This window comes from Python bivittatus, unplaced genomic scaffold (genome assembly GCF_059951505.1).
Source record: "Python bivittatus isolate LINGU-HERP-01145 unplaced genomic scaffold, Pbiv_v1 ctg000020_np1212, whole genome shotgun sequence".
Classification (NCBI taxonomy): Eukaryota; Metazoa; Chordata; class Lepidosauria; order Squamata; family Pythonidae; genus Python; species Python bivittatus.
Window position 1 is genome coordinate 88,293,462 of NW_028277030.1, and position 18,307 is coordinate 88,311,768.

At 40.1% G+C, this 18,307-nt stretch overlaps 1 long non-coding RNA gene across 1 annotated transcript in view; it reads right to left on the reverse strand.

Moving 5' to 3' along the window:
- Nucleotides 1-16,154, reverse strand: part of LOC148217122 (uncharacterized) — a 37,460-nt gene extending 21,306 nt beyond the window's left edge. Inside the window, exons 1-2 of the long non-coding RNA XR_015797994.1 lie at nucleotides 15,588-16,154; nucleotides 11,815-11,943 (exon numbers count right to left, since the gene is read on the reverse strand). This is a non-coding gene — a long non-coding RNA (uncharacterized LOC148217122). The remainder of the gene's footprint in view (nucleotides 1-11,814; nucleotides 11,944-15,587) is intronic.
- Between the last annotated feature and the right edge of the window lie 2,153 nt (nucleotides 16,155-18,307).

An 18,307-nucleotide genomic window follows, 5' to 3' on the forward strand; every position in this document is an offset into this window, starting at 1 on the left:
CCAGAATGTACCCAATGTACCAATAAAGTATCTCCTTAATCATTATCCTTAGTGGCCAGCCTGCTGCTTTCATTCCTAAAATTAATAACATACTGGTGATATATGTCATTGTGTTAATAGATGAGGTGGGAAATATTCCACCTTTGCTTTCCTTTCCCTTATTGAGACTTAGATTTTATGAAGACAACTTTACTGCGGGAAATACATACAGTTATTTTTCAGATTTGTGTCTCAGCTTTCCTTCCAAGTGTTCAGAGCATAAAGGTTGGGGATTGATCCCATTTTATCCTCCCAAAAACACTGAAATGGAAGTTGGACAGACGAAAACAAAGAGAGATTTAGGCACAACAGGAAACTAAATCTCAGACCCTTTGATCTGGCATGGACTCCCTTTTCTAGCTTTCTCCAACTTTGTGTCCACTACATGTATTAGGATCGTGACCCCCAGATTCCCATCCAACATGGTCCCATCTGGAAGACGCAAGATGGACATGGGAGAGACATGAGGGTGGGGGGATGATACAAGTGCACAAATGACATAACTTATACCTTTGCATCCTTTGTGTGATGACATCATGATACACTTGTTGTCACTTTGAGGTTAATTTGGCTCATATTGGGTGCCTATGATTTCTGGCATCATATTTGTTCAGAATAACTTCCTATAAGTGCAACAGCTAGAATTGTTTTTCCACTGGATGGTGCTATGCCTGAGTCAATTTTGCAGCTCATTTTTGCAATTCTGATTCATTAAAGTGTGCTGTACAAAACATGCTGTTAATGAATCCTGATGAGTTTGTGCTTAGGACAGGTCGGGTAAGATTATTGTTTTATGTCAGGATGCTAACAAACAGCATTTGAATCAGCCCTCACAAATATTTTGTAACCTGCTGTTAGAGATGGCAGTGAGGGTGAATGATGAATCAAGAGTGCAGGTGAAAACATGCTCCTTCTGTGAAACATCCCTGTGTCCTTGGCAGACATGTTTTACCTGTACTAGGAGGACATGACTAACAGTAGCTCTTCTATATGTGCTGCCTCTCACAAATTCAGCATGGGCAGGCCGTGGGAACGGTAAGAAGGGACATGTCTGCCGCAGACCAAACTTATGTGCTTTGCCATTCTGAATCATACACACTAGTTCCACTATATCATTGTAAGATGTCTCTTTCTCGTTAGTTTCTACTTCATCTTGCTATTTTGTCATCAGTTAAGGTGGGACATATTCATGGCATATTGTTGAAATGGTTAATAGGAGAGCAATAATTGGTCAGTACCTTCCTAGTGTCACAGAAATGTTACTCTGGCTCACAAAATCTCATACCAGAATGAACTTGGTATATGGCGCATTTCCAGCTGCTGGACTAGCCTCGCTATCGCAGTATAAAAGGCATCCAAAACAACCTTTCATTTGACTTTCTGAAATTCTTACACTGTCTTCCATCTGCTTCTAGGGGGGAGAATACTGGAAAGGTTGCTAATTATTTGAACAAATCATTGCTCTTCTTTCTTCTCTTGCAATCAACCCAAAATTATTCTCGGTGCCTGGCTGGAGATTTCTCCTCCGCTGGAAAAGCAGTATGCCTGAAGTCTAATCCTTGCCTGTCCCTCCTCTTGAAAAAACTAACACACCCACTCCACTCAGGTTGCAGAACTGCAACATCCTTCATTGGCACCAGTTTGTTTCAACCCCCTTTACTTGCATGGGGGGAATCTTTTTTTTTTTTTTTTGTCCCCTACACCAGAATAAAAATAATTCTTCAAGTGGCCAGCTGAACTGCAAGGGAGATGAGACATGCATACAGCTGACTGGCCACTTCCATGGGAAAATCCTTGCAAACTGCAGGATGGAGCAAGGGAGACTGGAGTGTACATCCTGCCAATCATTCACCTGCAAACTGGAGTTCAGTGGCTCCAAAATATGGAGATTGGAAAGGAAGTGCAATAGATCTGGGATGCATGGAAATGTGAACATAGGATGCAACAACAGCTCATGTCAAAGTACAGAAAAAAGTCCAAATTACCTGAGATACCATAATTATAGAATCTTCACTCCTTTGGAAGTTGGCAATAATGTGCCAGGATCCTTAGCATTAAGTCTTTTTCTCTTCTAGTCAGAGACAAGTCATGTGCAGAACCACAGGTGGGTTGCATATCACTCAAGGACTGTGTTCTGAAGACTTCCTGGAAACTGTGTCAATCAATCAGTCAGCCATTCTGATGCTGCTGTAAGGCATTTGCCCATCTAGCCCTTGGAAGGGGCATTCCTCTGCTTAGTTCTCAGTTCATTACCCATTAAACAGAGCGCCCATCATCCAGTGAGTGCCCTAGCTCTGATAATCTTGTTTGACAGTGATGGAAACACATTTCTTTCCTGCCCTGAAGAACAAAAGTGAACGTCTATCAAATGATTCCTGTTGCCGTTCTTGGCATCATTCCTATCGACTGCTGTTGGATGTACAATTGTTACGGAGTTTATTATTTTAGGCCTGTTGGATTTCTAATCCCCACCCCTGAAGCAGCACTCAGACTAATGAGAAAAGGAACAAAAAATAATTTAAAACTTTAAATAACTTTAATATGAACATTCAGTGCTACTTCTAATAAAGCATTACTAAACATTCAAAAGGCTAAACTGTCCTACTGCCCTTTTGGAAAGCTGAAAGACTGCCTGTTTTTGTGAACTACAAAGCAATTCTGATAAGGCTGAGCAATTTCCTCAGCTAGGGCAGCGATGATGCAACTTCAATTCAGTCACTATCAGATTTTGACGCATCTACATATATAATTTGATGTTCTTTTTAGGGCTGAGGATTCTGTCAATAAAGTTAAATGTGTGATAAAAAAAAAAAGTTGGTTTCTTAAATCTAAGGCTACCCTCAAACATCCTTCACTTTTAGTCATGGCTTTTCTAAACTCTGCTTCATTTTCAGTCAAGAATTTAAGCCTTTTCAGTGGACATAAAATTTGGCAGGGTCTTTTAATTCTCAAATCTTTTATCTGCTTATGCCTGGATACTCAATTACCATATGGATGGCTGTGTTGTAGCAATAGTAAGAAAATCTTTTTTCCAGCATTCAGCAGGTAATCTCTCCTTTCTGTGTCAATTTTCACAGCATGATGCATCTCAAATAATGAAAATGTGCCTTCGTTTTTAGTCTGCCCTTGAAAAACATTCCGTCAGTTGTTTTGATTGAAATGGACTTATCTGAGTTGCTACTGGAATGAGGTCTTTGCAAGACACCCTCTTTTGCCACCATAGACAAAGGCAACGTCACAAAAAGGTAGCAGGCTATTTTCATGCAGCACTTGGGAATAGGTGGATGAGCCCAATTTTTAAAATGCAGGTTTCATGACTTGGTAAGAATCCCAAAGCACGTATGCCGGCTCTAGACATGTTGGTGCCCTAGGCAAAGTCATATTCTAGTGCCCCCATAGTTCGGCTCATCTTCCAATTTTTTTAGGAATTTGAAAAAAAAGCACCCTTGTTTCTTTTTTCTTTGAGTTTTTGAGCTTTACACTTATGATTTTCAGCCTCAGACCATTCCCACCCCCCTTTTTTGGACATTTTCACCCAATTTACATAATAAGTAATTTTAATTACCTCAGCACCGATTATGGTCATATGGCAACAATTCTGCAAAATTATATTAAACTCTCAAGTGGATGCACAGACTCATGGAGTGGGCTGTTACTGCTTTTGATATTTTTATTGTGTTTTTTTGGAAATCTTTTCAATTTTGGCACCCCCTAAAATTTGGTGCCCCTAGGCTGGTGCCTACTCAGCCTTAGCCTAGAGCCAGCCCTGTATGTACTGTAGGTGCCCCTTTACATAGTGTTCTAATTTTTAGATTGCTCCCTCACAGCAGTATGACTATTTTTCAGGAAATATTATACATACTTCATTTCACTGGAACTGGATGCAGAATGTTATTTGGAAGGTTGATGCTCCAAGAGAGAAGTGGGCATTTCCGTTTGATTTCTGTTTACCATTTTTAAAAGATCTAGGATTTTATCCTTAGGGTGGCACATTCTATTCCAGAAGCTGTTGCAAGTGTGGAACAAGGGGATGCTTAATATTCTAAAACCTCAGATTGCTCTTGTTTTTCCCCTAACTTTTGAACACCTTCTAAAATTTGTTGATGTCTCCTACTTGGAGGGGGATACATACAGTTCTAGTTAGGCATTGCTAGTGAAACCCTTGAGATGTTGGGGTAGGATTTTACCAATGCCTGAGAAAATCTGGAAGGGAAACAAAAACCCAACTCCTGGACCCAATAGTAAATGGGAAGTTCTTTCACTTTTTTTCTCACAATTATTCACTGTGGGATATTTCTGCAGCTATGTCTTATTGCAAGGTTTTATTGCACCAAATGGGTGATTTCACTGGGTGTATTCATCGACTTACTCCAAGGGAACCACACTTGTCTAAGCAACCAGACACTGCACCAGGCAACACTCCTCCATCAGCCAAGCCCATTGCAGGAAACCTGCTATTAAGCTAAGGTGTCATTTTATTCACGACACAGAATGATACAGGTTACAACAGAGTCAAAGTCACCTCTTGACTGATGTTTGCCCAAAGACTTATTTTTGCTACTGAAAATAGAAACATCCATTCTATAGCTGTAAGGCATATTAAGTAATTGCTTTACAGATAATTAGAGACCAGTGTTTTCCTAAGCACTTTGGTAAGGCAATCCCAAGTGCCATAATCAAAACTTTTGTTAAAATGAGTATATTCACATAAATAATTAAGCTATAGCCTTCCAGGTGTATCTTGTTTTAGAAAACGAATGAGTAAGTTTTATCATTTAAAATTATTGTTAGCCTTAGGGATATCCATACTGCTATTTATTCACTTGAGCTCCCTTTGTCAAACGTAGATTTCATTAAAACTCTCATTGTTTATGGCTAAAATCCACATGCGATAGCAGGAACATGTGTTAAGTCATGTGGAAGTATAATTTAAAGGAAAACAAAGCAGAGTTGAGGACCTTCTGCCAAATGTAGCTCTCCTACCAGACTCTCATAAGGTATTAGAGCTTATCTGGGGGCAGGGAAATGGCAGGGGGTGGGTGGGAGTGGAATGGAGACCAAATTCCTTGGTGGCAAAGTTGTGGACATGAGGAATGTGTTCAGCACCTGTCAGCCCTTTGAGGTAGGCAAGGTTAGGAGACGGGTATGGCAGGGATTCCAGGAATGCACTGAAATGTTGTGGGTTAGAATAACAGGTTCTTGAAAGCCTGTCAAAGTTTTCCTCTGCCCCATCTTATACAAAACCATGTCAAGACAGGCTTACTTGGGTTTCTTTCTCATGGTTTCCTCTTTCCCAGGACTGACTCATCTTTTCTAAAACTCTCCCCTTAACAGTTTGTTCCTTCCTTCCTTCCTGGTGGCCAGGGCCAAGTCTGTATTCTTTTATGGCACCCCAACATATCTGAAGGTTGGAGAAAACATTCATAGGATCAGCTCTAACCTGGAGAAATGGTTGAGATAGGAAATGTAACGCCTGTTGCTTCTACTGTAGCTGGTAGTAAAGCACGCAATTTCTACGGTCAGCAACTAGCCTGTTAAAAGAACCCCTACAAGCAAAAAAAAAAAAAAAGAATGGTCTGATATCTGAATAACTGCTCCAGTCCCAAGAGATTACATTCTGCCAACTAGACCAGAGATCTGATTTTCTCTAAAACTGATCAATCTGTTCATTAATATTTTGAGCTAGTCAAGCTGCCTCAGATATGCAGATACAAGTTACTGAAGAGATGGCACAGAGTTGGATGTTTTATGTTTAGGACTGGCCCTAACATAAGGCAGCAAGAGATGGACACTTCAAGGAAACAAATCTGGAGTTGGGGTTGACATGCAGATGGTAGCCCTAACCTAGCCTACAGACCACAGGTGTTATGGATGACTATGTCCCTCCCCCAATTCCCCAATCTTTGATAATGATGATGACGAAGATGATGATGACAATAATAATAATGCCACTCTTAATCTAATTATCGTTTAGATCATGAGGATTGAAAAATCAAAGAAAGAAGCAAAAGTACATGATCTGCACAAGAGTCATGATGCAGCAGAATTTTGAAATTTTGATTGCTTTGCTAGTGGGACCAATGGCAATGCATTCTCCAGAAGCCTCCAGGCATGGCAGCTCTGTATCCCACAACAGCAGTTGCGTAATAGAAATGCTGTGATGAATTGATGGGTTCATTAGTCTATAATTTAAGAATCAATGGGCAAAGCTTCATAAAGAAACACAGCTCACGGTGGCAAAGTTCCAGCACTTTAATTGCAGCAGGAGCTCAATGTCGACATTTATTTTCTTAAATGCTTCCCAAGAACAAAGAAAACAGTCACACAGATTGAGAGGCTGAAGGGTAATGTGGCAGTTGGGTAAGTTTGTGTGTGTTCGTGAGACACGGGATGAGAATGAATAGCTTAACTGGAAAATCACTTAGAACAGCTTGGCAGTATTTTCTCCAGTATTAGAAACACTTCAGATGACATATTTTTGCATTCTCTAACTAGGTTGTCCTAATGAACATGCTGAGCAAAATCAGCTGCTGTCATGGTGAGAAGGAGAAGAAGAAAATGGTCCATTAGTGATGGGCAATTGTAGAGCTTGGATGCATCATATATATCTTTATGTGAAATATAATATATCCTATTAGTAAAAACAGTCCACCTGATGGGTTGGATATAGATTTAGTCCTATGGAAATTAGTGAACTTAAATAAGCCATGACTGAATTAAGTCGATGACTTGATCTGTCCCACTTTAAGCATGGCTGAGCTTTGAAGCAACTTTATACAACCTAGTGATGCTTTAAAGAGCAGCCAGAAGAAAATAGATATTACTGTAGCCCATATCTGTGCTTCAATTAATTTTCAAGATACTTGCGGACTTTGAGAAACATTTACAGATACTCTAAAGTCTGGAAGAGTGATATATTGTTTGGATTAGTTTACCATCCACCAGGGTAGCTCTTGGAATATACATGTAATTTCTCAGGGACCAGCTGGATTTAATGCACAAGACATGCAGTGCCACCTCAAGTTTGTGTATGGAGCTTGCAATCAAAGCTGGTCACTTAGGGCATCAGATAACTAGCCCAACTAGAGTGTAGCCTGTTGCAGCTAACAACTATGTGCTTCATATCTCTAGCCTAGAGTTATTCCTGGTGTGTGACACTGCAAAACCTTCATCCCCAACCAGCCAACCAACTTCTATACTGATGGGTGTTATCAACATATCTGGTAGGCATCAGGTTGACCCATTCCAGCCATCAGTGCAATCATTAATTTCTACAGATTCAGTACTGATTGCCAACAGTAACTTCTGATTATCATTATAATACCAAAAGCCAATGAAGAGTGGCTTTGCAGAGGACATTTTCCTTCTTCTGTAACAAGGAATTCCCTTGAGAAAAAACAAGAGAATCTTTATTTTCATACAGAGCGGGCAGAGTGACTATCTCACAGAAATATTCCTGGATAAATATTTTCTAGAAAGTATTCTGGTTGTATATTCCTTTAAAAGATTTAGAATGTTTATGAAAACCATATCAAATATGGAAATAAAATGTAACAAGACATTTAAAAAAAGAAACGCAAAATGCAAAACACCCAAAAAACAATGGCTTGGTCAGAGGACATCCAAAGCCTGTGACTGCTGGCACCACCAATTCCAGAAATGGTGGCACCACTGCTAAGCCTGTGGAAAAGGGAACTGAAAGGAGCTAGGATAGCAATCTTCAAATACCTGAAGGGTTGTCTTGCAGAAGAGGGATTGGGATTATTCTTTGTAACCACAGAGAGCAGGGCCAGAACCAATGGGTTAAAATTACAAGAGAACTGGAAGAACTTCCTGACTGTATGAGCTGTCAGCCAGTGGGACAGACTGACACGTGATGTGTAAGTTTCCTTCCCTAGAGGTCTTCAAACAGAGACTGGAGGATCATCTGACAGAGATGCTTTAGTGGATCTTAGTTTAGTATCAGTCCTGGCCTCTCAAGCAGTATGCTTATGCAAATCATTTTTGAAGTAGGTCATTGTTGAAAGGTCTTCAGCACTTTTGCTCATGAAAAGGACTTGGAGCTACCAGATCTGTGATAAAGTCTGTTAATATAACACTGAAATCACAAATATAAAATAGAGATGTACAGTTACTGGAAGCCAGAGGTGAAGAACCCAGAGCCTTCTGGATGCCCATGTTCAAGCATCTAGCCCATTGTATAGTTGCTTTGCGGACTCTACACTTACTTCGCCTTTCCTAAATTGGCATCCAGCAAATGTGTTTGAAGGCAACTCCAGATGGTTTCTGGGAGCACCAGCCAACATGGTCAATGCTGGAAGTTGCAGCTTGATGAGTCTGGTAGGATTACAGATGTCCCACCCTTGCTGACGTTTTCAAAAAAATAGAGACTCACTGTGATTGTTTTGTGCTACCACATACTATGGAATGAAAACTGCAAAAGAGTAACATCCCAATTGCTATGTAATTGAAGTCATCTACCATTAGTAAATCAGTGACCATTAAGGAAAATGTGTTGGAAGGAGTGGGGGAAGAGGGGTGAGATGCTGAGAAGGAAAAAGTTGGGCTCAATTATACTTCTGTAACACCCGTCCCATTTGTCTGCTCCTGGGAAATTATGGCCTGGGCTAAAGTCTAATGATAGGTTCTTTACTGACTCACTGCATACATGTTACTGAAGAACAGACATGATAAGAGATAAAAATACAGCTACTAATATAAATGTTTTATCTGTTCCCAATCTTGCCAAGGAATAATGGCTTTCTTTTGAGCCATGTAATGGGAGCCAATAAAATATGCATGTCACATAAGCAGAAATGGCTGGCCACAAGAGATAACTGATACCGACTTCCCCCTCATCTTGTTAAGGAAATAAAATCCTAAACTTTATTTGTGTTGAACTCAATGGTACTTAATGGATATGCGTCTCTATCTGGCATGTCTGCATCCCCAGCATTTACAGGGTTATGGATTAGACAAATGCTCAGGCAACTATGGAATTATAAATGAAAAAAGTGTGATTGTCAGGACATCAGCAGAATGAGCAGGGAAGGGGCTTTAAAAAAAAAGTCAGCCTTGGAGAGGAGACAATTCTTTCCTATTTCCATTTTTGTGGGGAGGGGGAGGAAGGAAATTCTACTGCACCAGCAGAACAGCTTTAATAGCATCTGAGAGGATAATAAGAGAAGGAGGAAAACACCCAAGAGGCAAAAGAAAATATTCTCTGTAGGAAATTAAACCAGATCTCAGCAAATAACAACAATAACAATTTAAATAAAACTTCAGACACAAATGAGTGATTAGAGAGTGAGCGTTAGCAGAACCTGAAGCATAGGCCCAAAGCAGAAGAATGGCTTTGTGGCACCCGCCGAAAATCTAAGCCAGAGGCATACAATGAACTTGAAGTGCTGCTTCATTTTGCATCCATTATTCATTGTTTGGCGTTAAAGAAAATGCAACCTTATGATGGAACGATTATAGGGAGCATCCCTGGAAGCTAAATGATAACAGGGAAGGAACTGACAGTAGCACGTGTCCCTTCAACCTTCAGTTCCTGGGCATAAAAAATTAGAATAAATTCAGCAATTAGACAATGTGTTTAGACTGCAGAAATCCATTGGAAGGAATATAGGCCAGCCCTGCCTACTTTAAGAGATATCAGATGGTATTGCTGCATCTTGTATTTTCATCATGTATTTTGAAAAGGGGTGGACAGAAATTCTGAAGGAGAGAATGACTCCACGTAATGTGGTTACACAATTCATCCCACTTCTCTGAGATCCAGCCTTTACATGAGTTTGGTTTCTTTCAGAGGGGTTTCACTAAAGATTTATGACTGTTTTAGAATAGTGGCATTTATTTATAGATATATGGGGTGAATATAGTAGAGTCTCATAGGTTAACCAACTCCAATATTCACAGTTTCTCCATCAGATTTCTAAGAAGCTCCCACCATCTTCCAATTTTTGTAGGGAGCATCACAGATGTCTGCCTTTTGTCATCTACAGGTTACAGATTTTAATGCACAAGTAGCAGATAGGCCTCAGCCATTCTCTTTCTCTTAGAATCAAAGGTTATCAAGTTGAACGAGACATCATTCATACCAGCACCAGCACAATACTGCAATGACGTAATAAATGGGTGAGGTACATGGGACCACAACAACCCTCAGGATTGGGAAGAAGCTTCCCACACACTAGGAGAAAATCTCCTCAAATTCCCAAACCAAAGTCAAACACCTGGTTAACATGGGACATGAAATTGGGAGAGAACAAACCAGTCATGGAGTGGAAGGGATAACTTTTCCAAGTCCTTTTACAAACAATGGATTTGGCAACTAAAGAGAAGAAATATGCCTCATCCCCTTTGAGATGTTACTTGGCAGGTGGAATTGTTGTTGCAAGAAAAGTTGCAAAAAATATCCTCTGCTGGTATTACAATCTGAAACTGCTTCTCATATTATTTCGACTCACACTTGGCCATGGAAACCTGGCTGGAAGATATATAGCTTTTCTCCTGGTAGAAACTAGCATGTGGAATGGCAGATATTATCTGTCATAGTCAGGTGGTGATTTTTGCTTCTCATTCCAACAGCTTCACTTCTTACTGGCAGGGTTTGGAAACAAAGAAAATCTGGCAAAATTGTTTCATGACCACAGCCCTGCTCCAAATTTCCCAGGAGGAGCTTCGATGATCCAAAGCTTAGGAAAAGAGAAGCAATACCAAATTATTCAGATTACTTTTTAAAAAATGAATTGCAAATATCTGCAAAAGATTTCCTCAAGACTGGGGGAGTGGCCTATGGACATTAAAATGACAAATACATTTTTAAAATGTGCAAAAAATTCTGAGTTTGCTGGTGAAAACTGAATTGGCAATGACTGACTCAGAGAGAGTTCTTGGTTAATAATAAATGAAAACATTAATCCACTGAGAAGATTCATACATTGTGATAAGTCATCATTTGGTTTGCTTGGTTTTGGCCTAGTGTTTGTGTGATCAGAGCCACTGAAGGTTCTAACTGCCACGTGGGCATGCCTCAGTATACCCATATGATACCACTGTTCTTTGAGCTGCATTGGTTTCCGGTTGGTTTCCAAATACAATTCAAAGTGCTGGTCATTACCTATAAAGCCTTTTATGGCATAAACCATTGTCACTTGAGGGACCACCTAGCTCTGATAGTTTCTACCTGTCCTCTGTGATTGGCAGTGTGTGTGCATCTGGGACTTTTGATTAAACAATGTCATCTCTTGGGACCCAGGAAGCACGCCTTTTATATCACAGTCCCTAACCTATGGAAAAGCATTTCATCAGTGATTCACCACCCTGATGATGATCAAGAAAACTTTGAAAATCTGGCTGTTTCCTCAAGCCTTCAGTTATGATGGGTATCAAGACTCTGTAGGATTTTATTTCTCTGAGGAATTGTCTTTCTGGAGGCACATGGCTTGTCTTCTTAGTGATTTACTGTTCTATTCTTATATTACCTTTTAAAGTTTGTAAGCCACCCAGAGTCATAGCTAAATAATCACAATCACAATCACAACAATAATAATGGCTTATAGTTTAGTATGGGCTCAGTCAATTGTGGTCTAGTCAACAAATCACACCTTGACTTAGCATGATACATGAACCTAGCCTGTGTGTTGCTATTGGGAAAGAGAGCAATTTTTATGCCAAAGATCAAGATGAATAGGCCAGTGCCACTATGTCTTGTGTGTATATATGCTATGACCATCAGTGAACTACTGAGACCAGCTCTATTCACCATACCTTAAAAGGAGATTGTAAAGTTGAAGGAGCTTCAGAAAAGGTCACCAAAATGTTCAAAGGGCCAGAGCCACATCAATATTGTCGAAAGTAAGGAAGATAACCATGATGGAGATATGCAGGAACTGTTACCTAGGCAAAAGGGGTTGAAGCATTTTTTAAAGTCCAGAAACATAACCTTTGGTAGTGGCTTAGGCAGACATCTCCCTAATTCACTGAACCTAAGAAAGAGGAGGCGGTATAGCACAATCAGACTTGCAAGATATTATAATCAATCCTGTGAAGTTGATTTCCTGGTCTATTCTACCTTAGTGGGGCTGACAAATATGAGGCAATGTTGCAGCATTTGGGGTTCTTTAGCTTAAAAGAAAAGAGAGTAAGGAAGGACACAACAGAGGCATATAAAATCATGTCTGTTAATGGAAAGCAGATTAGTGGCTTAACCATAGGTTTATTTTTATACAATATAGAATTAGATTGCTTTCACTGTGCAGTGCTGATCCTGTGGGACATTCTGGCCTCAGTGAAGCTACTGTTGCTGCTGGATTGCCGAGAGCAAAGAGAAAAGGAACTTTCAGCCCAATGTCTCATTTTCAGGGAGCATGCTGGCCCCATCCATGAAAGACACAAACAAACAAACAAAAATCTGGCTCGGTACGTCTAAACAATTGTTGGATCTTAATCCTTAATGTCCTAGAACCAACTTTATCATGCTAGATAATGTGTTCTAGATTATAATTCATGGAAATAGTAGTGAAGGTTCTGCAAACAGCAAGTCCTTCTCAGCAGTCATAAACATGCAGGGGAGTAGTTATGAGATTAGATAGAATGGTTCAGTGGTGCTGGTATAACCTTTGTGAGTTCATAGTGTCACAAGAAAATTTGCAAACCAACAAGTACAAGAAACTATGTTTTAGTTTCAAATATAACATTTACCCACCAGATTTTCCCTCAGTGCCACCTCCACTCACCCCAAACAATCATACAAATTATGTAGTATCTGTAATCTCCAGGGAGAAAGTTGAAATTTCAGTATTCTTCCAGTGAAATATTCATTTGAATGGTTTTATTGATTTACTCCCATATTCTATAGGAATTAAGGTCCACAGGACAGCGTTCAACATTTGTGGGAAAGTCCTGAGCATGTACATATAACCAATATGTATAGGTAATTAAAAATCTTGGTGGATTGAAGGGAAGACATCCAGGACCATCTCAACAAAATGAGCAGGAACAGGTCCAAGTACAGAAGAGTTAGAGTACCACACACTAGAATAATCTAAATGAGGAAGACTATAGAGAAATATAGTTTTGCATCCACCTTCTTTCCTTCCTGGTAGGAAAGACAGTACTGTATCATAGACTGGACCACCAAAGTAAATGATGGACATTCTTGCTTAGGCAACTAAATATGATAATAACAAAGATTTCACATTTTACCGTTGTTTGTGATAGATTAGCCTAAAGAAAGTCTGCAGATGAGGAAATGAAGACCATGCGCTACAGCACTTTTATTTTTATAGATCTATACTTTGTGCTACTACTTTACGTTTCAGTTAAATACTGAACAAACAACTGCATTTCATTTGGCTGCAAATGTTTTATTAAGTGTGCTTTACCAACTGACTTACAGAATCAGATAGAAGTTCTACTGATGCCAGGGGAGCTAAGTAAACCAGGGCTGTCGACCTGCTCTGGACCCTGACCCGAGAATTTTAATAGTGGCTTCCTTATTTGAATGTCTGTGTTTTACGATGTAGCTGTTAATCAAAGTATTCACTCCTTGGAGTACAAATAATGCAAAAGTAATGTTTGTAGGTACAATAAATCAGGAAGAGTAAATAAACTTTCAGCAAGAGTGTGATACTCTTGAGTTTTTTATTTAGTTAGGCTGGGAGATCCAAAAGTGCAGGCCTTAAAGACACAATTGTCTGTTGTCTGTGAAACAAAACCTGCTGATTGATCTCTGGGATCATTTGGTTTGCTAATTAGCCATGTCCTTACTAATGGGCATAAAAGTCAAACAATGAGATTAAATAACTGGCATGCTACATTCCCAGCAACAGCAAGTCATTGTAATGCAAAGATATGCAAATATGCCCATTCTTACATTTCCATCCAAAGCTTTGGTTAATGAACTTTCTTCATTCTTTCTGGGATTATTCTATTCCAACTGAGCAGTTCTTATGGCTAGTTTGTACTAGCTTACAATATGAACCTTATCTATATAATTATAGCATCTAACCTGGTAACTCTGCTGTAGGATAACATTCTATACATTCAGGAAATTAGGCCCAGTAAAAGATCCTCCTAAAAGGATAACTGAATATTAGCTGCAGCAAAAAAGGACATTTCTATATGAATAGGGCTATCAGATCTGGGCTGCAAAGTTCAGGACAACCACAAGATGGTAATAAGGAGTACAGTAAGGAAAACTCCAATGCTTTTCTAGTAGCTGTCCAGAGATTTACAGCCCAGATTTGGTGGCCATACTATAAATAATCTCAGAAATTAGTCTCTCTGTTTCTAAAGCAGGGTTCCTCAACCTTGATAGTTTTAAGACAGGTGGACTTCAACTCCCAGAATTCCCCAGCCAGCTGGCTGGGGAATTCTGGGAGTTGAAGTCCACCCATCTTAAAGTTGCCAAGGTTGAGGAACCCTGTTCTAAAGGATGTTACTCCCAGAGAGGCAGAACGAGTCCTATCATTGGACTCTGTGCTTTGCTTGCAAGACATTCTTACTTGTGATTAAATTAGCCTTCCTGTACTAAATTAAACCAATAATCTGTTTTTGCATGATACACTGAACCGTAAACTAACATGTTAATTAATTATGCAATGTATATTGAAGCTGAGTGTTTTAGCTTCTAGGATGGCATAAGCTCAAGTACCACAAAGATGAGTTCCTGAGAGAAACCCCCTCCCCAAATATTGTTACAAAACCTGTGTGCATGATTTAACAATAGAAGTTTTTTATTTAACTTTTTTAGATACCCAAGTGTGGTCTATGCTGTCCTCTTTCACCTTTCTGTTGTCAGTTACTTTCTTGTTAGCTAGGTCCTTAAAGGCTTCTCAAGTCAACACCTGATTCCCATATTTTCTTGCTCCCTTGGGCTTAATTCACACTTGTGCACTTGTTGCTGTCTTAATGGCTCCTGGATGGCTTCTCCAAGAGCATCTCCATGGCTTCGTACAGAAGCTTGTGCGGGTGCTTCTTCTCACTCTGATGCCCTGTTACACTGTGCAAATCATCTGGAGGGACACTTTGCTTGGGAGCATCGAGGCAGCTGTGTCCTTCCAAAGGTTCTGCACAGCTGCCTTGAGGATCTTTCCAGATCTTCTGTACATGCACAGAAAACAATTAATTAATGGGCTGGAGAAAGTCATATCCCTGAAAGCTTTCCTGCCATATCAAAAAGTATCTGGGTAAGATTTATACTCCACAGTCAGAATCTGGCCCATTTTCAGTGGCAAGCAGTTGTTGGCAATTACACGGCTTTTTAATAAAACAAAATGCCTCAAAGAAAAACAGATATTTCAGTACAATACATGTTCTCCAGAGAGATGAACTGCACTTCTGAAAAATCACTTGGCAAGAGCTTTGCTAATACCCAAGGAACTGCATGAGAAATGACTATCATGAGTATAGAAAAGCAAATTGTTAAAATCTCTTGATCTGAAAAAAGCTCTAAACAGATTTGCTTCTTGTCATGGCCACAGATGTGTGCAGCTCCCTTAATAAGGTAAAACAACAACAACATTCATTACTTTACTTACCTTTAATTTTAATTTCTGGCAAAATCATTGGGGTTTTTTTCTTCGTCATTGTTTCTCTCTCCAATCTAACGGTTCTAGAATTGCTTTTGTGTATTGGGCCCCCAAATTTCCCAGCAATCATAACTACGTACTGCCTGAAAATTAATACTCCAACATATCCAGTGAACACCAGGTTGGGGGAAGGTTGCATAATAGAGCTGTTTCCTCAAGCTTCACTCTTAAATTTGATAACTTGGGAGTCAGTTTTAAAGACTTCCTTTGCAATGACAGGCCAGCACTGTCGGGACATTGAATCCATAAATTAGCTAGGAATATAGATGGTGCTGAGAAATAATCTCCAAGGTCTGAAATATTGTGGAGAATATTGTGGTCCTCAAAGGCACCTCTGGGTTCTTGTGGCAAAAATGTGAAACCATCACATCACAGACACCTGAGAAAGTCACCCTCATGCCTACAAACACACTCCTTCAAAAGGAAAGGCAGTACATTCTGACTGGGTTTTTTTCCCTGATGCTATTTAGAGCCGGCTTGAATTTTGCTGCATTCTCTTTTAAATTCCTGCTAGAATTCCTAGCAGAAGGAGAGCCATGCTGGTAACAAAATTTCCACTCGGCCACATTTATCATTGTCATGGGCTATTTTTAGCTATGCTTCTTGGGAACGAGGCGAAAGCAATTTGTTAGACGGCACGATGATGCTGACAGCCATTTATCTTAGCAAGATTAGATACAAGATCCATGTACATGCCTAACTAATGGTACACAAATGTTTTAAAACAACACAGGGCTGTTTTGCTTTTCTTGCATGCGTTTCTTACGTGCTGCCCTCCCACCCCCTTTCCAAGACTCTGAGCACGCTTAACTGCATCAACAAAGGTTGGAAAGTTAAAATGGAGAACAGCCTGAAGAAATAATAGAGCTGAAATGTTTCAGGTAAAATTCTCAAGACTCTGCTTCTTCTTTCATTTACGCCCCTCTGCCCCAACCCCCAGTCTTGTCCCATCTGGCATGCAGATGGGCAAAATGGCCATTAACATATAGGTATGGGGACTTTGTCACAATTGCCCAACGAAAGCTCCCCCCCCCCCCCCCCCGCCATCCCCAGTTAAGACTTTCTCTAAGCCTCCTGGCATTTGAGTGAATACCTCTGGCAGGACAGCTTTCCTCAACAGAAGAAGAACACTGCTGTGAGGTGCCTGGAGAAGAAAATCACTGTGCCTCTCCTGGGGTCATCGGTATAATAGATGGAGTCAAATCGGGTGTCATTATTCTAGGGTTCAAAGCAAAGTGTAAATGTATAATAAGCCTATTTGTAGTCATCCACAAGTACTTATTGTGACTGCATCTGAGAACGCCATCTAGTTCAACAACTCTCTGGATACCCATTACAGTCTCTTACTGTCAGTGGGCCACAGCATCACTCAGCTACGGAAATAAACACTCTAGAAGAACGAGGAAGGCAGGCTGCTCAGCCAAGAAGAGAGGACTGAGGAGTGAGCCTGCTATGAGGCAGCAGAGCTGTTTCTCCAGGGAAGGAGCCTGAAACAGCCACGTTGCCTGCAGAGGTTCAAAGAGGGCAAGAGAGAACCCAGGAGAATTCAAAGGAAGAATTCCAGCTCAGCTCTGCCTTATGGGCATTTCTGTTTTCCAACTGCTGCTGTGCAAAACAGAGACAATTTGACGACAGAGAGGATTCAGCCTGGTGACCCCGAAGGCTTTCACTTTGGTTAAAAAAGGCAAGGATGTGTATACTGTAGAGAGTAGCCCATTTTCCACATATGGCAGGAAGTTTCCTAAACATTCACTGGGGGGAGGGGGCAGTCAAGATGGTGTCCATGGCCATGTAATCAAAACTTCACCCTTTTTTTTTATGTGCATCCAAGTCCAGGTTGCCTGTATATCAATATTAGCACAACATCATGGATGTGGCAAGCAGCAGAACAAATACTTCAGTTCAACCTTTTCAGCAGCTCCAGGGGGGATAGCTAAGTTTCTCCCCAAGCTGTTCATATCTTGCACTAACTCTGGATTCCCTCTTTCTTTCACCAAAAAGAGAAGAGATGCCATGGGTAAAAATGTCATGAGGAGTGAAATTAGTAAAAGGTCTCATTATGGGAGCAAAGATGAAAATCTGAATTCTGGGCAAGCTGGGTTGATCATGAGAATTGTTTTGCAAGATTGGATTAAATATCTATGGTGACCACCTTCCTGCTTTCAACAGCAAACAGCCAGATATATTTGGAAAATTCACCAAAATGGCATGATGGAAATAGCTGTTCTCCCATTTTTGTCTGTAGCATCTTGTTCTTAATGATTTTAGGGTAAGACAATTAACATTTCAGTTTTCTTTGCTAATAGACTTTGACAAATGTGCTCCCTATCATTTTATATCTTGTTGTTCATGAACATATCATTCTAAGCATAAAGAACTGTAATAGAAAGATCCCTGCCCCAACAAGCTTACAATTCAGTATTTTACAATAGGAGTTGATGAGGATGGGAGAATTGGAATGGAGATAGAGGCAAAGATAATAAGGCAAGAGTACAAATGCAATTCCAGATGCTCACAGACATCATGGAACTGGTTACAATTAAAGCCATTTTGCTAGTGACAATCTTTTCCAACTTGGCAGTCTTTCTCAAGCTCCAGATATTTTCAGACTATCAGTTGGAGATTCAGTGTAATCTCAACACATTGGAAGGCACCAGGTTGTTAATAGG